Source organism: Trachemys scripta, chromosome 8, assembly GCF_013100865.1.
Source record: "Trachemys scripta elegans isolate TJP31775 chromosome 8, CAS_Tse_1.0, whole genome shotgun sequence".
NCBI classification, from domain to species: Eukaryota; Metazoa; Chordata; order Testudines; family Emydidae; genus Trachemys; species Trachemys scripta.
Window position 1 is genome coordinate 28,285,024 of NC_048305.1, and position 20,158 is coordinate 28,305,181.

The window sequence follows — 20,158 nt, forward strand, 5'->3', positions numbered from 1 at the left end:
GCTGGTGTACCCTTTCCTAATAGCATGCTGCTTAGTATAGCATTGGCATCATGCAGAGTGCCGTGACTAACATGATTGCATCTCAACTGTGATACGTCACCCTGGGAAGTTCCAAAAAAGGTTTTATATGTATATAACATAATTTCAAATTTAAATGATTTAAATGTTATTTTCAACAGGAATGAGTTATTGTGAACTCAGTTCTTTATTTCACCCTCATAAAATCAGGTAGTATAGTGTTTATTCAAATTCTCATAAAATTGCTGAAAATGGTATTTTCCCTCTTCTGTGAGCAGAACTGGGGAGAGAATGTTTCTAATTGGGCCTATGTCAACTAAGAAATCTGAGCAAAACCACTGCAGAACAGAAGAATCTGTATGCAGATTGAAAGAATATGCACTTTAAAGGCAGTGTCGTTTTCTCTTTGCAGTCAAATCTGTCCATTCTCCATAGCCAAATAAATGATATAGACAAATCAAATTCTCTTTAAAAAGTTCAGTGAGTTAGAAACATAGATGAAATTATTTTAATTACCTTTAAAAAAGACATTGATACATTTAGCAACAGAGAGGAAGCATGTGAATTGAAATTTTCATGGCAATTGTGGACCCTAATGGGACAGACCTATTACTAGTGAATTGTTCTTTCTTAAACTAAAACTGTGGTCAAAATCTTGCACCCCTTGAGCTGCTTTTCTTTTAAGTTCTACCTTTGAATCTCTCTGGGTGTATAAACCTTTTGGGAAACACATACAGATTGGATACCAAAAATATATCCTTATAAATTAATTAATTAATTAAATGTGGCCTGCGTATTTTTAGGGCATATCATTTTACATTGTGATGCTGTATGCTTCAGACGTGGTCTGACGATATAATTTAAATCAAAGATTTTGTGATTCAGCAATTTGTCACCAACCAACATGCAGAGTGTTTTTTCCACTTTTGCCCTCTGCATCTATTGCCCCATTATCACTTCTTCTGCTAGGATAATCAGGATATTTTATCACTGTGCTGTTTATTCTCAGACTTTAAAAAAAAAACCAATAACCGTAATCCATGCACTGTGTCAAAGTGTGCACTAATTACCTTTTCCAAAAAGGTTTACCACCTTGCGCTGAATTTTTTTTCGCTTTGTAACCTTTTGAAATATATTCCTATATTTTGATGTAATTGAAATCTACATTACTGTGCACACAAAAAGATGCCTATATTGGATTGCTTGATGAAGTTTTGTGTTAAGTGTTACGTGCACTAGTTAATATCCCAGATTATAAATAGGATAGGTGACCTGTGAGGGGAGATTTTTTTGTCTTTTTTTCACAGGTATGAAATGTACACATTTTGTTAATGTTATCAGCATACGTTACCAAAATTGTTCTCACGAGGAAGGAAAAGGTGTTTCTCCTAAGGAGAATAAGATATCTTTATGCCGCTTTTTCATTAGAAAAGCATGTGTCGAACTTTTGTCTATGTGTCTGTAGCACAGATGGGATTTGGGCAGAAGTGCAGTTCTGTAAATGTAATTATCCCATGTTTTAATATCAAGCCTGTCTCTAGTATAAATAATGAGCTGTTTAGACAAATACATATATATGCTAATTCTTGTGATTGTGCTTGGAACGTAAAGGAATTTCATATTTCTGTCATTGTCCTAAGCTGATCTCACAGCAGCACAGAAACTGTTTTCAATAGAGAGTGAGATAAGTCTTTTCCCACTGTTTTTATTTTTAGCATAGTGATTTACCACTTTTTTTTTTTTTAAGGAAACTCTCATCAACATATATAAATTAAATGACACAGTTTACAACCATAGAATTTGTTGTTCTCAAGGAGAGACTAATAGTTTTGGAGGAGAATATGTTATTTAGTTCATTGTAAATATTAGAGTTGGGGTAGATATGCACTGAGAATGGGCTTTGGGGGTAGACGAATTAAGATAAATGCTCTATTTTGTGGGGAAATGGAGGATCTGAAACACACTCAAATATTTTTTCTTCCCCTTGAGTTCCTTTAGGAATAGATCACACTGTACTAACGTGGCAGTGGAAAGGTGACAGCTGTTGCAAACTGGAGGTGTTCACACTAACCCAGAACATTTTACTTTATTTGATGCCGAATTATTCCTTTCCAGAAATCAGAACATATTTTAAGCATTCTATGTGACATTTCAACTCAGACTGTTACAAGTTAAGTTTCCCTCTGGCTAAATTCTACAAAAAGGGTGGTTTCTTCCTCTATTATTGCATTCTAACAAGGGAAATCTGAAAAGTCTCCAAATATCCTAGTGTGAGCTCATTGGAAAATATGTTTTAAATCCAAATCAACACTTTTCTGAATGTAGCAGTAGAGCTAAAGTATAAAAACAGAAGAACATTAGTTCAAAAGAGAAGTTGCACACAGACTTTGTAAATACACATATATCAGTGATCTATGGATAGCCAAATAACTGAAAAGAGAGAGGGCAAGTGGCTAACCTTATGTAACTGACGTATGTATCAAAGTAAAGCTCTACATGTGACCTCATACTTCACTTTCCTACTTTCGTTAGTTAGGGAGAGAAATAGCTTACTGTGAGCTGATGATAAAGAAAATGAATCTTTTACCCAAGGTAAAAACAGACATGTTCTATGATGTGCTTATTAAGTGATTGTAATTGTGGATGAGGTTATAACCAAACAGTGGGGAAAAATCTAGATGAGAAAGAAAATAAATTACTCCAAAACTAATAAACAGCAAAAGACCAAGTACAACAGTAACTAAATCCTGGACCAATTTCTTGTATGAATTTTATGATGAGAGATTTTCTTTCTTGCTGTTAAAACCAAAGGTCTTGATAATAATTGAATTAGTCCAATCAGAAATGAGATTTTAATGGTTAGAACTATTGCTTGTTACTAGAGTGTGGGAATCTATTTCTCTTAAAGAGACACATTGTGATGGTAGACAAAGGAAAGTACAATATATGCAGAAACCTAAATGAATAGCCAGAAGCAAATGCACTTGCATCAGTCCATCACCTGGAAAATGTCTGTCCATCTGCAAATCATGTTTGAACAGAACTGAGCATGAAATCCTAGCTCTGTTGAAGTTAATGGCAAAACTCCCATTGACTTCAGTGGAGCCAGGATTTCATCCTGAGCATTAGGAAGTCCAAGTTGTGGCAGCCTATGTTTTGTGGTATAAGTAAAGTTTGCCTCCTTGAACAGGAGAGGAGGCAGCAATGTTGCCTTTGTGTCACTGTTTCCTACCCCTCAAAACCCCTTTCTCATTTGCCTCCCCTGCTATATTATATGTAGTTTAGACTCAGTCTGGGTGGATCAACAACACTTCCTTTCACTCACTAGCAGCAGACAGCAGTGGCAGTGGTCAAAGATATTTGATAATATAGACATTCTGATCTACATGTGTCAAGTTGGCTAATGCAATTTTTTTTCCTTTGATCATTTTAATGCTGGTGAAATGTGCCACCTTTGATAACCTGGAGATTGAGGGTATGTCCACACTGCAACTAAAAACCCATGGCTGGCCATGGATTGTGGAACTGTTTAATTGTGGTGTAGATGTCTGGGCTCGGGCTGAAGGTTGGGCTGTAGGACCCTGTGAGGTGGGAGGGTCCCAGAGCTTAGGCTGCAACCTGAGCCGGAAAGCCTCCACCACAATTAAACAGCCCTGCAGCCTGGGTCAGCTATCATGGGCCAGCTGCAGTTATCTAACTGCAGTATAGATGTACCCTGAAGACTTCCATTAACCTACATATTGGGCACAGCACAAGTAGTTCAAGCTTCCTCACAATATGCCTCAATGCCATCTTGGAGAATCCATCCCGAGGAATAAGAATCAAATTCCATCTCCTTCCTCACCGAGTCCCTGGCCTGTCTATTAAGTATGCCAGTAAGTGTGAAGTGCTTCAGGGCGATAAACTGATCTCTAAGTAACAGAATTTGGAAAGAGATATTCCTTGTAGGCAGGTTATTTTGTAATTGCCCTTTGTAGGGTTTCTTATATCTTCCTCTGAAGCATCTGGTACTGGCGATTGTTGGAAACAGAACACAGGACCTAGATGGATCACTAGTCTGATCCAATATGGCAGTCTGCAAGTTCCAGTGTTAATTAGTGCCATGTGGTGGTTTGGTGTTGTAGACATCTGCCCACTCGGCACTAAAATGAGATGCCACACCCCCAATTCTTTCAATATAGCCCATATGACAGCCATCAAAAGGCAGTTATTTTCAGACATTGCCAACATGGGCTGGATATAGACCAAGAAAGTAAAAAACTTGGGTTCTCCCTTGAAGCATCCACTCCCACGGATCTGAGTACTAAATAGGAAGTAAGCTACCTTGATTTTTGACAGATTTGAAGAGGTCAGTTGTACAGACTGCATTCAGAACACACCTTTCACAGCCCCCCGTCCATGTTCACTGGTTTCTCTGTGAGAGGGATGAGTGCCACATATCAAGAATATTGCTTCTTATTTATTTTTTCATTTTTGTATAATCTAAATCAATAATCAATAAAACCATACCTTTGTGGTTGTCTTCCAACACAGCAGGACAGTTTTGTCTCATTGGAATATTCTTTGTAGCAAAGAACTTTTTCTTTTCTTTTACTGATTTTCTTAAATTACAATAATAGTGATACAAAGAAAAGATAATTTGCAGGAGAGATGGAAGGCAGCGTATGAGAGGAGATAGCGGAAAGGCACTGTATCTGACAAAAACAAGCTATGTTGAGGGAGACAGCTACATGTATTAGACTTCTTTTATACGTTTATAACCATTTAAATCTGATTTATAACAGAAAAAATGTGTAACTTGTTAAGGCAGCATATAAGTATATTTACTGCCTGGAAGTAATCAGCCAAGTTTCTCTAATGATTATAGGGTTTTAGATTCTTTGCTCTGTGGGGTTGAGGACCCTTTCTTTCTCTTTGTACTTGGAAAGTACATAGCAATTTGTGCCACAGCCACGATTTATTATCTTAATAAAAAATAAGGAAATATGCGTGAGCCAAAAGCTTGTATGCAGACATGCCCGAATGTTAGAAACATTCACATCTGGTTTAGCACTTAGAAATTCAGATGTATTTGCATTTATTGTCCTACCATCTTGATACCCAGTAGCAGACCACTTGACTAGATACAGTACCATAGAGTTGTGATGGAGTTTTTGTTGAAGTTGTGTTACACTTTATTTTTGAGTATCACAGCTTGGACTTCCTCACCACTTTCCATCCCCAGCAAAGCAGAACAAATGGCAGGGACAAGATGAAGAAAGATGAGGTATTATCACAGATTCTTGCTATTCAATGCAAATAATTTACATTTTGATTTTATGCTTGCAAACTTAGATGGTTTCAGATGGTTCCCCTATGAAAATTTTATAGCAGTGTTGGCATGTAAACAGTAATTTCAAGATTGATCTTGACCTGTTTATTGTTGTTTTTATTACATTTACAGAGAGCTCTATTACTTTGCATGGTGCTTTACAGAGATCCTTAAAAAGTCATGGTCCCCTCCCCAAAAGAGCTTAAAAATTACATCAAACAAATAGAGAAACTGAAGATTATAGACCCTGGAAGGTAAGAAAAGGAATGATCAGTTCTAGCCCAATCTACATGTACAGATTAGGCATCCAATTGAATGGCCTGAACCTCTGCTAAGTTTCAAGTGGTTTAAGTAAAAGATGATATACAGTGATTTAAGACACTTATAGAATCAAAATAACTTGTTATTTTTCCAACCTAATTTCACAGAAGTTCTTTTAATTAAGAAAATATTTACTGTGTGGGAGGTATAGTTGAGACTCCCTGATATGTCAGGAGTTAAAACTACAACATATATATAATTTTATAACCCAACAGATGTAGACATTGCCATATTGGATCAGACCATTGGTCTATCTAGAATAGTATCCAGATGCTTTAGAGAAAGGTTCAAAAAACCCGTAAGTGAGTAATTTTGTACTTATCTGCCCAGAGGGGAAGCTTCTTCCTTAATTCCTTCATTTATGAAGTTTGTATCCTTTCAAATATTTTTTTTAATCTTATTAATATAACTGTGGATGCTGTCATCCCCCATCTTTTCTGCATCCTGCTAAGCTCTTAACTTCCATGATATCTGATGGTCAGGAGTTCCCCAAACTAATTGTGCACTGTGTAAAAAATATTTCCTATTTCCAATCTCACTCTAAGCTCTGCTTCTGCTTTGTAGTTCTTTTCACAGATCCACACGAGGAACTAAAGTATTATTTGCTGCTTTTATATCTGATACATGAGTAAACTTTTCCAAACAATTTCTGCAAGATAAGACTATCGGAACCTAGCATATACATCCTATAACTCCATCCTAGCTAAACAGGACAACATATTTGCTTCCAAATATATAATCCGTTGTGTATAGATTATCACATAGGGATGGTTGTTTGAGTATCAGGGAGTTTGAGAAACACAATTACTTTTGATATGTCAGTCTCAAGGGGAACAGTTGGGGGTATATTTTTTGGCTAAAAAGCAGCCTATTCAAGTAGGAACCGCTCGTTCGTTTATGTTCCTTATTGAGGGACTCCTATAAAAAAAAACTGAACATGTTGCTGAGCTGCATCAGGCCACTCAAATGGCTTATTTTTTCTCCTTGTGTCAGATATAGTCACAACAGGGCATTATTTCTTCTTTTTCTAAGTCAAAAAAGCTAATTGTATTTTCAGCGAGGCACCCTACATTTTGCCCAGGACTTCAAAGATGCTCCCAACAGATTCTTGTAAATAGCTTCCCAACTTAAATCATGGTATTTCTTTCCTTTGGAGGGGCTTCTGTGTGGGTCATATTGATTTCTGCCCAATTCTTGAACTCTCACAAAACCAAAAAATAAATAGGATCGATCAAGCTGCTGATCTAACTAGCAAAAGGGCAAAGCTGATTTTGCTGTTCTTAGGAGTATTCGCAGCACCAGCCAACCCCTAATGTTCCAAAGATGATGTTTTCTGTGTTATTTTGTACCCTGTGGTGTCAAGCACACGTTTCAGCAAGTGAGTGAATTACATGATATTGGTGGATACAAAATAACAAAGACATTAGAACAGTTGTGAGGGGTCAGTGTTGGATGGCATCAGGATAGGCACTGTAGTATTTCAAAAAAGAGCTTGGAGAACATTTTTATTTTACTAACACAAAAAGTTAAACATTAAAACAACATAGTAATCAATGCACAAGAGGAAACCATATTTGACTGTTTAATTGAAGGATCTCATTTGGTGTGTTCTAAAATGAACATGTTCATATTCTTGAACCACTTATTGCCCTACAACTTCTATGCCTCTGGGTTGGATGGGTAACTAGGTGCCTAAAGATGCAGATGGCTGCCAACTGGGATTTACAAAAGATCCCAACCAGGTTAGGTGCATAACCCACTGTGACAGACCCAGACCAGTGGGGTACAGGAGTCTGGTAGAGGGCAAATATACTGGTCACTGGATGAGTAGTTTTCTGTTCCCTGAGTGACCAGAGCAGGGGCTGCACTAGAGTAATCAGGAACCTGCTAGAACCAGTTAAGGCAGGCAGGCTAATTAGGACACCTGGAGCCAATTAAGAAGCATCTAGACTCAATTAAGGCAGGCTAATCAGGGCACCTGGGTTTTAAAAAGGAGCTCACTTCAGTTTGTGATGTGAGCGTGAGGAGCTGGGAGTGTGCTGCTGGAGGACTGAGGAGCACATGCATTATCAGACACCAGGAGGAAGGTCCTGTGGTGAGAATAAGGAAGGTGTTTGGAGGAGGCCATGGGGAAGTAGCCCAGGGAGTTGTAGCTGTCATGTAGCTGTTACAGGAGGCACTAGAGACAGCTGCAGTCCCCAGGGCCCTGGGCTGGAACCCGGAGTAGAGGGTGGGCCTAGGTTCCCCCCAAACCTCCCAATTGACTTGGACTGTGGGTTCTTCCAGAGGGGAATGTCTCTGGGCTGTTCCCCAACCCACATGGTGAATCTCTGAGGCAAGAAAATCCGCCAATAAGTACAGGACCCACCAAGATAGAGGAGGAACTTTGTCACACCACATTGAAAGTCATTGTGTCTAACTCACTTAAGTACTTCTGCAAGTCCCCCTAGGTGCTTATTTGCATCTTGAGGCACCTGAAAAACATTGTAAATCTGGTTCTGAATCCCCATGTTGGTGGCCCAGAGAACATACGTACTATGGTTATGCCCAGTACTCTTCTATTAACTAGAGATAGAGAAATTTCAACAGAACCAATAGTCTGTCAGAGTGTTCAGTTCCATAAAAATCAAAATGGTTGATGAATTTGTGTCCATTTCACTGGATTTTTGTTTTGGAAGAAAACCCAGTGAAGGAAAGTTCCAACAATGTCACAATCTCCCATTTTGACATTTCTGGAACAAAATGTTTCAAGTTTTCATTTTGAAATGACTTTATTTTTAATTTTTTAAAATTGTCTTTTATATTGTACATTATAATACTAATAAAGTCAAAACAGAAATGAAATGCTTTTGCTGAAACAATGTAAAATAGACCCAAAATGGGAAAAAATTATTTCCCTTCATGGAGAATTTTTGGTATTTTGCTCCATTTCAGAATGAAGCCAAACTTCAAAATATCAAAATAAATCACAAAATGGAATTTCCATCCTCTACACCGCTCTGCTGTTAATCCTGTGCTCAGTTGATGAGTGTACATGTATCTTCGTATGCTCTGGTGTGGGCTGTTCAGTCTTGATACAACATGTCCCAGTATTATGCCCAGAGAGAGGCACTGTTAAACCAGACAGCAGAGCTATTGCTGTGTAATAGGTAGCATAGGCCATTACCCTATTATATTGTGTTGTGTTTGTGTTTTAGACTGATCTGAATGAGTTTCTTCTCACAGAACCTGGCCCTGCCACAAATTCTGTTATAAAATGGAATAAATATTAGAAACAAAATCCCAGAGGCAAACATTTTAGCTCCACATATTCAGCATTTTAGATATGTTTGTCTCCTGAATTTTGTCTCTTAAGTCTTATTCCTGAATTGTTTCAAATTGAAAATAGAGAGCAATGGAACTTCTGCTCCTAAGTGATGATGTCTCATCCCTGGAATTTTCCTGAGTGGACAATATGCCAAAAGGGGGGGGTGGGGAGGGGAAACAAAACACCACCACCACCACCACCAATGTCAGAAAGGAAATTAAAAACAGGAACAGTCTCCCTAAGAACTCCAAACTGGGGATATCACTTCAGGAATTTGCTGCATGCTCTAGCTATACTTTTTATTGAAAGAAATTTTGAAAGGAAAATACTTTCCTTTGGCAGCACAACTGGCTACTGTCCATGGTGCTGAATAGAAACTTCATTAGAGATGAAATACACAAACAGTGCAGAGTACCCACATGTAACCCATTGCACAAAGCTTTGATCCCCATGTTAAGGCATTGATATGGATTTTTAAATGGGGTTAACTGGTGAATGGCGGGGCCTTGTACTACAGGTCATCTGCACTGGTGTGAATTATATTCTCTGGCATTCTAAATCAGTAAAGCTCTTGCAAACTTGCTGTCTCCCACCTCTTTTCTCTCGTCCCATCCCCACCTTGATCCACTCCCAAAACCTAATCTGCATGTTAGGGCAGGAGTGGCCAGCCTGAGAAGGAGCCAGAATTTACCAATGTACATTGCCAAAGAGCCACAGCAATACATCAGCAGCCCTGCATCAGCTCCATCCCCCTGCCCTGCTCCCAGTGCCTTCCACACACCAGCAGCCCTCCCCACACCTCCCAATCAGCTGTTTTGTGGTGTGCAGGAGGCTCTGGGGGGGGGGAGGAGTGAGGGCATGGCAGGCTCAGGGGAGGGGGCGGGAAGGGGTGGAATGGGACCAGGGCCTGTGGCAGAACCAGGGGTCAAGCAGTGAGCACCCCCCAGCACATGGGAAAGTTGACGCCTGTAGCTCCAGCCCCAGAGTCGGTGCCTATACGAGGAGCCACATATTAACTTCTGAAGAGCCGCATGAAGGCCACCCCTGTGTTAGGGCAACCCTACCCTTTGCAAATACCTCTTTCTATGATTTTAAATCTATTTTATTTTGATTATGATTATATACAAATATAAACATAAGTGAAGCACCCTCTCAGTTAGAAATCTGTACAGATTATTATTTGTTCAGATAAATTAATAACATAAAGATACAGATGAGTGTGAGGTTCCAAGCTTGCACTCAGGTCTAAACTTTCTCACAGTTCAGGGATGTTCCAATTTGAGGTTTTTGGTTCATCTCTAATAAACACTGAAAGATAACAGTTCATGCATGGTGCAGGTAAAGCAGCATGTTAATTATGGAAGAAATGGAGGGTTTGTTAATCTCACTTGTGATGTTGTTGTTAACAATGGGTTATGTAAACTAAGTGATTAGATTTAATCATCTTCAGCATACACTTTGGACTATAACATTTTCCATAGTATCAGTTTGTGCCTGACTGACACAAGCAAAGCAACTCAAACATGGACATCCAAACCTGTGCAGGGTGAACTTAAGCACAAGACCAGAAACTAACTGGGTCCTCACTGCAGTTTACAGTCTTGTTTGTCAGCCAAATTTATAGAAACCTGAGTGGAAACTAGGACATGAGTTGCTGAGGTTACTGCGTACACTCAACCTCATTCCCACTCCTCATTCAGTAACAGAAATGGAGCAGGGGGTGACATACTCCAGTACCCTCCTTGCAGTCTTTCAAGTCTTAAAGCTGGCCCTGAGCACTGGCTACAAAACATCCAAGCAGAATAGGTAAATGGGCAGTTAGCAACTCAATGCAGAAGTTGCATGTTTTTCATGTGAAAGCAGTAACTTTTATGTTCGCAGACAACCCAATGTCTGATGAATCATTCACATAAATCTTACCAAACATTAGGCAGATCAGTCATGTGCGGTCTCCTTATCCAACCAAAGCTGTGCCCACACTCATCCTAGTAAACTACAGTGACCAGATGTCCTATTTTTAAAGGGTCAGACCAGTATTTAAGCCTTGCAGATGTCCCGACTTTTTCTTAAAAATGGGGAAATTGTCCCATATTTTCTGTTTCCCTCCATCAGTACTGGTGGGTCCTGCTGCTGGCCAGATCCCTGCTCATCAGCCACCTGCCCACCAGCACTGAGAAAGGGGGTCCAGTGGCAGTTGATGGGAGTGGGTGTGCAAAGCCGGTGGCGGGGCGAAGATGCAACACGCAGCGCTAGCCGCTTCTGCTGCGTGTCAGCTCTCGGCCAGCAGAGCTCCGGCCCCTGTCCCATTTCCAACCGGTGCTGGCTGCACGCTGCGTTGGCTGGTGAGTGTGAGCAGGTACCAGCCGATTACGTGTTGCCTCTGCTGCCCACCCATCCACCCTTTACATGCTCCCCCTCTCGCTGTCCTCTCCCTGATTTGCCCCTTCACCCTCCCCCCAGTCCTGCTGCTCCTCCATATCTCTCCCGGTGGGGAGCGTCCTGCTCCCATCACTGTGCGGAGAACCAGCCCCTGGTCGGAGTGCTCAGCTCACCAACAGCTTGGCCAGCAGGCTCCTTCCTTCCCGTGCACATCCTCCTCCTCCCTCACCCCCCGCCTCTGGCTGGGCCAGTGCCCTGGGAAAGCCCCAACCCTCCAGCCCGGGATGCTGGCCAAGAGGAGCCAAGCCCTGCATGTGCCAAAACTCCACACAACACTAGCACAGGGAATCCTCTCCGCCTCCTCAGCTAAGCTCTGGAGTGGCGGGGAGGAGGAAGCAATTTCTAGCCTGTTCGCACCCTGGCCCTGCAGGCTCCACAGTAGCCCCCCGGACAGGGATTTAACACTCTCTTCAGCTGCCCCTGCACCCTAGGTCCTGCCCCCAGGATGCTCCATCCCCTAGGCACCTTCCCCTGCTTAGCGACCTCTCTGGCTGGGTTTGCTGAAGCCCCTGAAGCCAGGTTCCCTGGGCCCTGGTGCACAATGCATCCTTAGGGCTTACCCCCTTCCTGCCCGATCAGAGGTGGTTGGGTTATGGCAGTGGTGTTAGCTGCCTTTCAACACCGTGTGGGTAGGAAGGGACAAGGAAGTGGGGAGAGAGATGAGGTCTACAAAGACACAGGCCAGGTCATCCCTCCTCCCCCCACCCTTCCTTGTGGCTGAAAGCAGCTCCCATCCCTTCCCTCCCGCACAGTGCCGAAAGGCTGCTGCTGGCACATTCTGGTGTGAACCCTGGCAGAAATCTGGGGAGGAGAGTATGTGACCCTGTGTGCCCCCCCCCACGTTGCCTCGGGAAGACGTGGCGCAGCCAGGTGTGGAGAGTGCCGGGCAGGGAGGGTGGGTCAGTCAGACAGTCACCCTCCCTGTGTGAGATACATGTACGGGAGTGTTTGTGTTTCACACCTCCTCATGTGAACCCTAAAACCTTACAGATAAGAAGGTAAATAAAAAGAATCCAACTATGCAGTATGTTAAAAGGGGCTCAGTCAGCTTGATGTTAATTTGAATGTTTGTACTGCATAGTTCTGATTTATTGCCATTGAACTCACTTGAATACAAGTAATTTTACCAGGTGTCCCATATTCAGCATAGGGAAATATGGTCACCCTATAGTAAACTTAAAAGTGACTTTTATTTCTCTCACTTTACAATGTGCCGGCTCCATGGAGCATGACCTATCTGTAACATCTGGGATTCATTGCCTCTTGTTATGTTGTCTCATTGGTTATCAGGAGCCATGCAGTGAATCCCCGTTGTTCAACTAGGACATAGGCACCGCATTTTCTCTAACACTGTTTGCTTAATGATACCTAAACCTTACCTGCGCTCACTTCTCGTATTGTATTCCGTTGCACAATGCATATTAAAAGGCTTTGGGTTTATTGCAGTCTGTAAATAGGGAACTATAATTTTGAAAAACTGCCAATCAGTGTCAGGGTTTATGGCTTTTCTCCTAATCCCATTGTATCTTTAGTTTCTATTCAGTGTCTTTAACAGTCCAATGCAGAGTAGCTCGCATCAACAGTCTGTGTGGCCTGCTTTTTATTTGCCATAAAGTAAGATAGCATGCAAAATAGCTCCAAGTAGAGATTTAAGACTTTCTTCCTAAGCATTCTTGGGTGATTAGCCTGAAATGAATTATAGGAGCTGATAGAGTTAACCATTAAAAAATAACCCATACTTTTAATAAAGCATGTTTGTGTATTTTCCTTGTTACCTTTATAAGGGAACAGTCTGTGTATGCTGTACTCATTCCAGTTATTAAATGGTGGAGAAGATGTTTGTTTAGGTATATGTTAAATAGGTAAACGCATTAGTGAATATTACAAGTGGCTAAACTGCATGATAAATCTTAAATACATACATTTTAATTTGTCTCAAAAGAGTTAATTGTTCAGATGATTGAAAGCTGTGAGCTAGTGAATTGCAGCTGTTCAGAATGCAGTCCTAGTGCTAAAGACTAGAAGAAACTGCACAATTAGCACTAAAGTGACAGGCCCTTTCCAGAGTAGTCCTATCACTAAAGATATAAATGGGATGGTGCAATCAGGATCATGGCAAGCAGTATTGCTTTTGTTAAAAACAAAAAACAAAAATGAGTTTTTTACAAAAAGTGTTGTCACGTTGTCTTATTTATTCATCTGGGAAAAATGCTTTAAAAATTAGAAATAACTATCCTACGAGTTTAGTAATAACATTTTTATTTATTTTTCTCTTACATGCTGGTGATTTATTGATCAGAAAGGTAGTTCTGCTTCGAAACCCTGTGATCTCCAATTGTTAGGAATCAGAGGTGATTGCTAGAGCCTTTGTGGAATGAGTCCCACAAGGACAGCAACGATGTTATTTTTGTCAATTCAGTATACACAAACACAAAAAGCCTAAATGTCACAGATGATTGTAATTCTTACACAGCCAAAGAGACATCGGTACAGATGAGAGAACTGGCTTTTTGTTTTAACCACTGGGAGTTTCTGAAAGTAGAACTAGGTTCCATTAGCATGTTGCCATCAACTTTTCAGCACATTTTGAATATAAACTGATCTGACTTCTTTTGCTTTTCATTTAATGAAGCAAGGCAAAATGTGTATCTGTTAGGTTACAGACCAATTCCCTCTAGGAGTTGATGGGGAAATTACCATAGAGACTTACAGTGCCAGGCAGTGTGTCTAGAATTAAACAGTTAGAAAACAACAAGAAAAATTATCCTGTTTTTCTTTTGCTTTTAAATTATGTAATCACTTACTTTTAAACAAGAAAAGCTATTATTTATTATTGAGAGCAGTAACCCAGGGCGTGTTCCATGATCTTTATTTGCTGGTGAAAACATAAAGCACAACATAACAAAAAAGTTAACAGATTCTGACTAACTATATTCCCTATGGACTTTTTGTCAGTCATCTAATAATGGTAGGGGGGAGCAATATCAGCATGCTTTTTCTGTTCTTGTTTTCAGTGAATTCTAACAGATGCCAGAGATTTCAGAGTCAGAATCACACTGTCTTTTCAGGAGTTCATTAGAAATGGGTAAAGTAAATGCAAGTTGACATTCCTTCCCAGGCACCATTATTAATTGATGGTACAGTTAGAAAAAAACTATAGGAACATAGATTTTAGATCCATGGCATCTCTTTATGTGTTTCATTGGAAACCTGAAAAAAAATTGCATTTGCCTGTCTTGGATCATTAGTAATTGATTCATTACTGTGAAGCCAATCAAAACATATTCTGATTGTGTCCCTTCAGGATAGAACCTACTCTGCCAAAATACAAATAGGCAGAAATACATCAGATCTGCCAAAAAAAGATATATATTTAGGACCTGATTATTAGAATCAGGGACAATTTGAGTTTGTGAAAGTTGCTGTAGGGAGATTCCAGACAAGTAATATTTTGTGGAAAACTATGAACTTTCATAAACAGATCAAGTGCTACCATCTGTAAATTGCCCCTTGACAGAGTGGGTTCTGGACCAGCAAATCCAGCTAATGAATATCCTTCTGTGTTATGACTGCACATATTGCTGAAAAGCTGAAGGGGAAATGAGAAACCTATCAAAAACCTTCTGTACTGATTTTTAAGCATTAACTTGCTGTATCAGCCTTTGCTTAATTCAAACCCAGGGCAGCTGCATGAGTTATCAGTTTATGGTTTTTCATCAGAACCTTTTGTTAACTTATTTTATAATAATTTTGCTTGCTTGTATGTTGAAGGAGAAAGATCAATGAGTGAACTGAAACCTCTAACTTCTAACAGTAGTTTATATCCATTTGCTACACAATTTAATTACATAAAGATAGCAGTCAGGTGCCAAACTGTGTGGATACACTTAAATGACTCTCATAATTATTAATGCTTTCTATGGTAGATGAAATTTAGTTAAATCAAATGAAGATGGCAGCTCATTAAAACCTGATATTTTCCCATTCTTTTCCTTCTTTTAATCCTCTATATAGAAAGCAACATGTTCTATTGAATAACACTCGTTAATTAAAGTTCATCTTCTTTATGCAATGTATTTTTGGTTATTATGAAAACCTGAAGATTCTTATATTTTAATTGTAAAGGGACTGCTGCTTGGACATTTCTAAGTGTGAAACACTGACTCTTTAAAATGTTATGTATGGGGAACAGGAGGGACATAAATGCTCCTTTCACTTGAGAATGTTCCCTGTCCTCCAATTTTATTATAGACATGCTGTTTGCCCTCCTGTAGTTAGGGCTGCGTCAGCATTTCCGTTAAAAAAACCTGTATTTTTGGAGTTTACAAACAAGGACCCATATTGTGCCGCTGATTTTTTAAGCAGACCTCCCCATTGAGATCTATGGGGGACTCTGCTTAAAAATCAGGGCCATGATATAGCCCAAGGTTTAAAATGTTTTGCTCCAGGATAAAACTCACCATTCTAGACCTTCACCCAGGAACAAATTAGTTTATAAAATAAAATAAAAAAATTGTTCAGCTGTGACCAACTTATAACAGGAAAAAAGGGAAGGTGCTTCTTTTTTTTTTTTTTTAACAAGTGCTCCAGATTTTTGTACTCATTCAGCTCAAGAACATTATTTTGCTGAAGAAAACTACATTTGGGGCTACTGGTCCCCCATGTGAACTCATTTGCTTTGCCTGGTGGAGGAAATAATTAAAATGAATACCTTGTTTCATTGAAAATGAAAAGCAACTATGCATGTTGAAAAATTTGCTAAAGGATCTATAGCTTATGGATTTGTACATGACCGGAAAGACAGTCCTAGCTCATAAAACAGCTGTGATAGTCTTTCCAGTTAATGATACCCAGATTAAGAAGGATTTCTGCAAACAGACCATAACCATTCAAAGAAGCTATTACAGTCATTGAGTAAGTAATATGCACATGTAAATATATTCCCAAATGTGTATTTACTTCAGAGTCTGAAACTGCTCCAAAAGTTCACTTTGCGTAACTAGTTAACAAACATACTTTAGCACTTCCCATTTTGGGCTATGAAGAGCTCATAAACTCAATAGGATCAAACTGAATCAGTGCTCTGATGGGAGAACTCGAAGTGATATTCAGATGCTCCACAAAGTGGTACTGGTGAGGATCTGTCTATTTACAATTTTGAAAGACACAATGGCACATTTTATGAGTTAATCTCAGAGTGCTGGCCAAGTTCTAGCTCAATAATTGCCTCTTCAGTTTGGGTTAGATACAATATTCTTCTCTTTCTACTCTAAACTCTGATGTGATGTTGCTGGGCGCTGTTAAATAGCTGCCATGTTCCACTATAGAGGTGGCTGCATTTCTCGGTGATTGATTAAATAATTCCTGTATAGTTATATCCCATTTCCTACTTCAGAAAGAGTCTGAGGCTTAATTAATAAGTGTTTCTAACCTGCTTTGAATCCAGTGTGGCAACTGCTTAACAATACACAAAAAGTGAAGATAAATACTACATCAAATTGAAGTTGGTGGAGGCAGACAGGTTATAGTAACTCAAATTACATTTTGATGAGACTCCTCCTCCTACAAAACCAAACTAAACCAAATTCTTGTAGTTTCTCACCTACACCTTTATATAAGGTAATTGATAATATGGATGGAAGTCATAAAAGTAAAGTTTCCTCACATGATCTATCCAAAGTATATGCTGAAATTCTATAAACTTCTCCAGAGAACTGATATGACAGAAAGCTTTCAGTGCTGAAAATACAAGGCAGGTTGCAAAGAATTGTGGCAAATAATGATTTACATATGTCATGCAGAAAGGTTTGATTTTTTTTTCCAAAATCTTATTGGAAATTCTCTTTACTATCCACACTTCTATTTTTCAGCATTAGTCCCTGACAATTTATAAACCTATTGTAAATGTCATGAAAATACACAATTCTGCACCTTCTGAAATTGAATCATGATGAATCGGTAAATACAGTGGAATAATACAATGTCTTGATCATATGTACATTTCACAGCACAAGTGGAGTATTTTATTTGCTTCCTACTCCAGCTTGTTTAAAGAATGTGTCTCTTTTCCATGGGAACAGTTCCCAGAAAACAGTTTCACTATAATTACTCTCGTCCTACTCATCCTGGCATGCTTCAAAAACTGTACCAAGTACAGATGCAGAGCTATAAAGTTAAAAGCCCAGTGGTAAACACCTGGTCATTTCACATGCCTAAAGCAGGGGAGTTGGGCAGAACCATTCTGTTTAGAAGCACAAAACTGAGATGTCTCTTGGCTTAAAATTTGATCTAGGAAATTAGTGGTAACACTGCTCTGTGGGAACTGTTGGGTGGGTGTGAGGTAAACTATGGATTATCTGGTGGTAAACATTTTAAAAATATAGCTACACAGAATGTAAAGGCCTTTCCTTTCTGGTTAGTATCAGAAACTGATTAACCATTAAACATGCAAAGCTTTATACATGAGTGGTCTACCCAACAGATTAAATCGAAAATGTATTTTATAATTTATTTATTTTTTTAAAATATCACATAACTCTTTTTTACTATTTTAGGAAATAAATTACCTTTATTTCTTTTCCACATGGACAGCTAGAGAGGTCATGAACAGGAGACTTAATGACATGCCTTTATCCATCTATGCATGCAGAGTTAATGACAGTTCTGAGATTAACATATAATAGCACAAAAACGATATTTATTCCCATAGCTCTTTATCAGTTACTTCTGCAGTTGTTGCATAAAAATAAAAAAACATTATAAAAAAATAATTTCCTAAAAACATTATTCGTGAGGCCAATACATTCAGTAAAGAGAAGCTGTGTACTGTACAGTGCGCTGTAGAATGAAAAGTCGGTGTTAAGAAAAACAAATATGGTGTGGTGGAATACACTTACTCTGTCCCCAAAATACATGAATAGCCAGACAGTCTAGCATCACCCATGTAGTCTACTGTGTCTCTTTATTTATTTATCTATCCATTTATACAAACACTCCAAATGGAGGCGTGCCTGCACTTGGGTTTAGGTACTATTTGACACATTTAAAAGTAGTTATACTACTTTTACTCCAGGAATTCCCCCTTCATACAATAATTAGCATAAAACATATTGCACGTTTCTAATTTTCAGATATCTATTTGTTGTCAATTCTTAATCTGGTTTGAACACTCACAAAGACTCAGGATTCCCAAAATGCTGGAAGGAAGTAGAATTTGCATACAACAGAATAGTTGTATGATTTTAATGCTTTCTTCATTCAAAACCGTTCCAATGCACCTCTGAAAGGTTTTTATTCCTTGGCCCTTCATTTGATTTTCCTGCAATAGAGTTGAGATGTTTGCATACACTAGTCTGTAAAGCGCACGCTGTGCAGCCACATATTGGAATCATAGAATCATAGAATATCAGAGTTGGAAGGGACCTCAAGAGGTCATCTAGTCCAACCCCCTTAATTAATGGAGATATCCCATCTCCCAGAACTGGAAGAGACCCTGAAAGGTCATTGAGTCCAGCCCCCTGCCTTCACTAGCAGGACCAAGTACTGATTTTGCCCCAGATCCCTAAGTGGCCCCCTCAAGGATTGAACTCACAACCCTGGGTTTAGCAGGCCAATGCTCAAACCACTGAGCTATCCCTCCCCCTACTCCATATAATGAATGCTATAATAAGGTCAGTAGTAAAATATCGTACCGAGATCTTATTTATGTAGTGCCTCCTGATAATATCCCAAAGCATGGTACAAATTATGGGACAAATTCTCACACAGCATACCAACGTGCTCAGAAATGTGTGTACAGGCAGTGGAAAAACCCAACAGTAAGTGTGCTTGTATTCTGGCCAGCAGCCACCCTAGTCATCCTTTATTCCTCTGATACACAGATTATCCACAAACAGTCACGCAGAAAACAAGGTATGTGAATAGGGACCATTGCTATATACAGACCTTACTCCCTGATTATTATTAGTGGTAAATATTTATATTATGATAGTACCCAAATAAGAGTCAATCCCTGCCCTGAAAGGTTTATAATCTAAAGCTCTTTAGGCCCTCTCCCAGAAGGCCATTGTGTGCCTTTTTTTGGCAGGTAGCCTGCAGAACACTTTCTATTCTAGTCTATATAGGTTCTCATACTGCACTCATCACCATAGTTTGAGTTCCTTCCAGTAGTGCATCAAGCAATGTAGCTAAAATCTGATACATGTTGCTTGTTCTCTCATCCTCTCTCTAACGGGGAGGAGCATGTGTACTGGAGTGTTTTATTTTGGTAAGCTTTTTCTGTTTTACATAATTCAGTGAATTTATGTTAGAGCTCAAAGAAATGTGCCTTGCTCTTAGAGCAAAGGTGGGGAAGTGTGTGATGGTCTTTAGTTCCTGGAAGAGTTCATTCCCCACTCTCAGACCAGCCCCTGAGAACGTTGTGTCTCCCATATAAATGAGGTTTACCCTTATTGTGGAGACTTCCATTGTGCCAGAGGAGCGGAGTTGTTAACCACAGTCTTCATCCCAGAGCTTTGGATGAATTTTTTTTTTTTTTTTTTTTTTTTTAAGAAAATAAGGCCATGAAATACATTGAAGCTAAGGATCAAGACCTTGAACTTGATTTGAAATACTGTGGAAAGCCAGAGTAGAGAGTGAAGAACCAGTTTAATGTGCTTGCAGTAGCCAGTGTTGTTGCAGCGTTCTATACTAGTTGGAATTTCCTAAGCACTGGAGTCTTCATGCCCAGGTATATTTCATTGTTGTAGTCCAGCCAAGAGCTG

The 20,158-nt window shown here is 39.5% G+C and overlaps 1 protein-coding gene across 1 annotated transcript in view; it reads left to right on the plus strand.

Moving 5' to 3' along the window:
- The window catches only part of TENM2 (teneurin transmembrane protein 2), a 550,767-nt gene that overhangs the window by 426,290 nt on the left and 104,319 nt on the right, over nucleotides 1–20,158 (plus strand). The window lies entirely within an intron of this gene.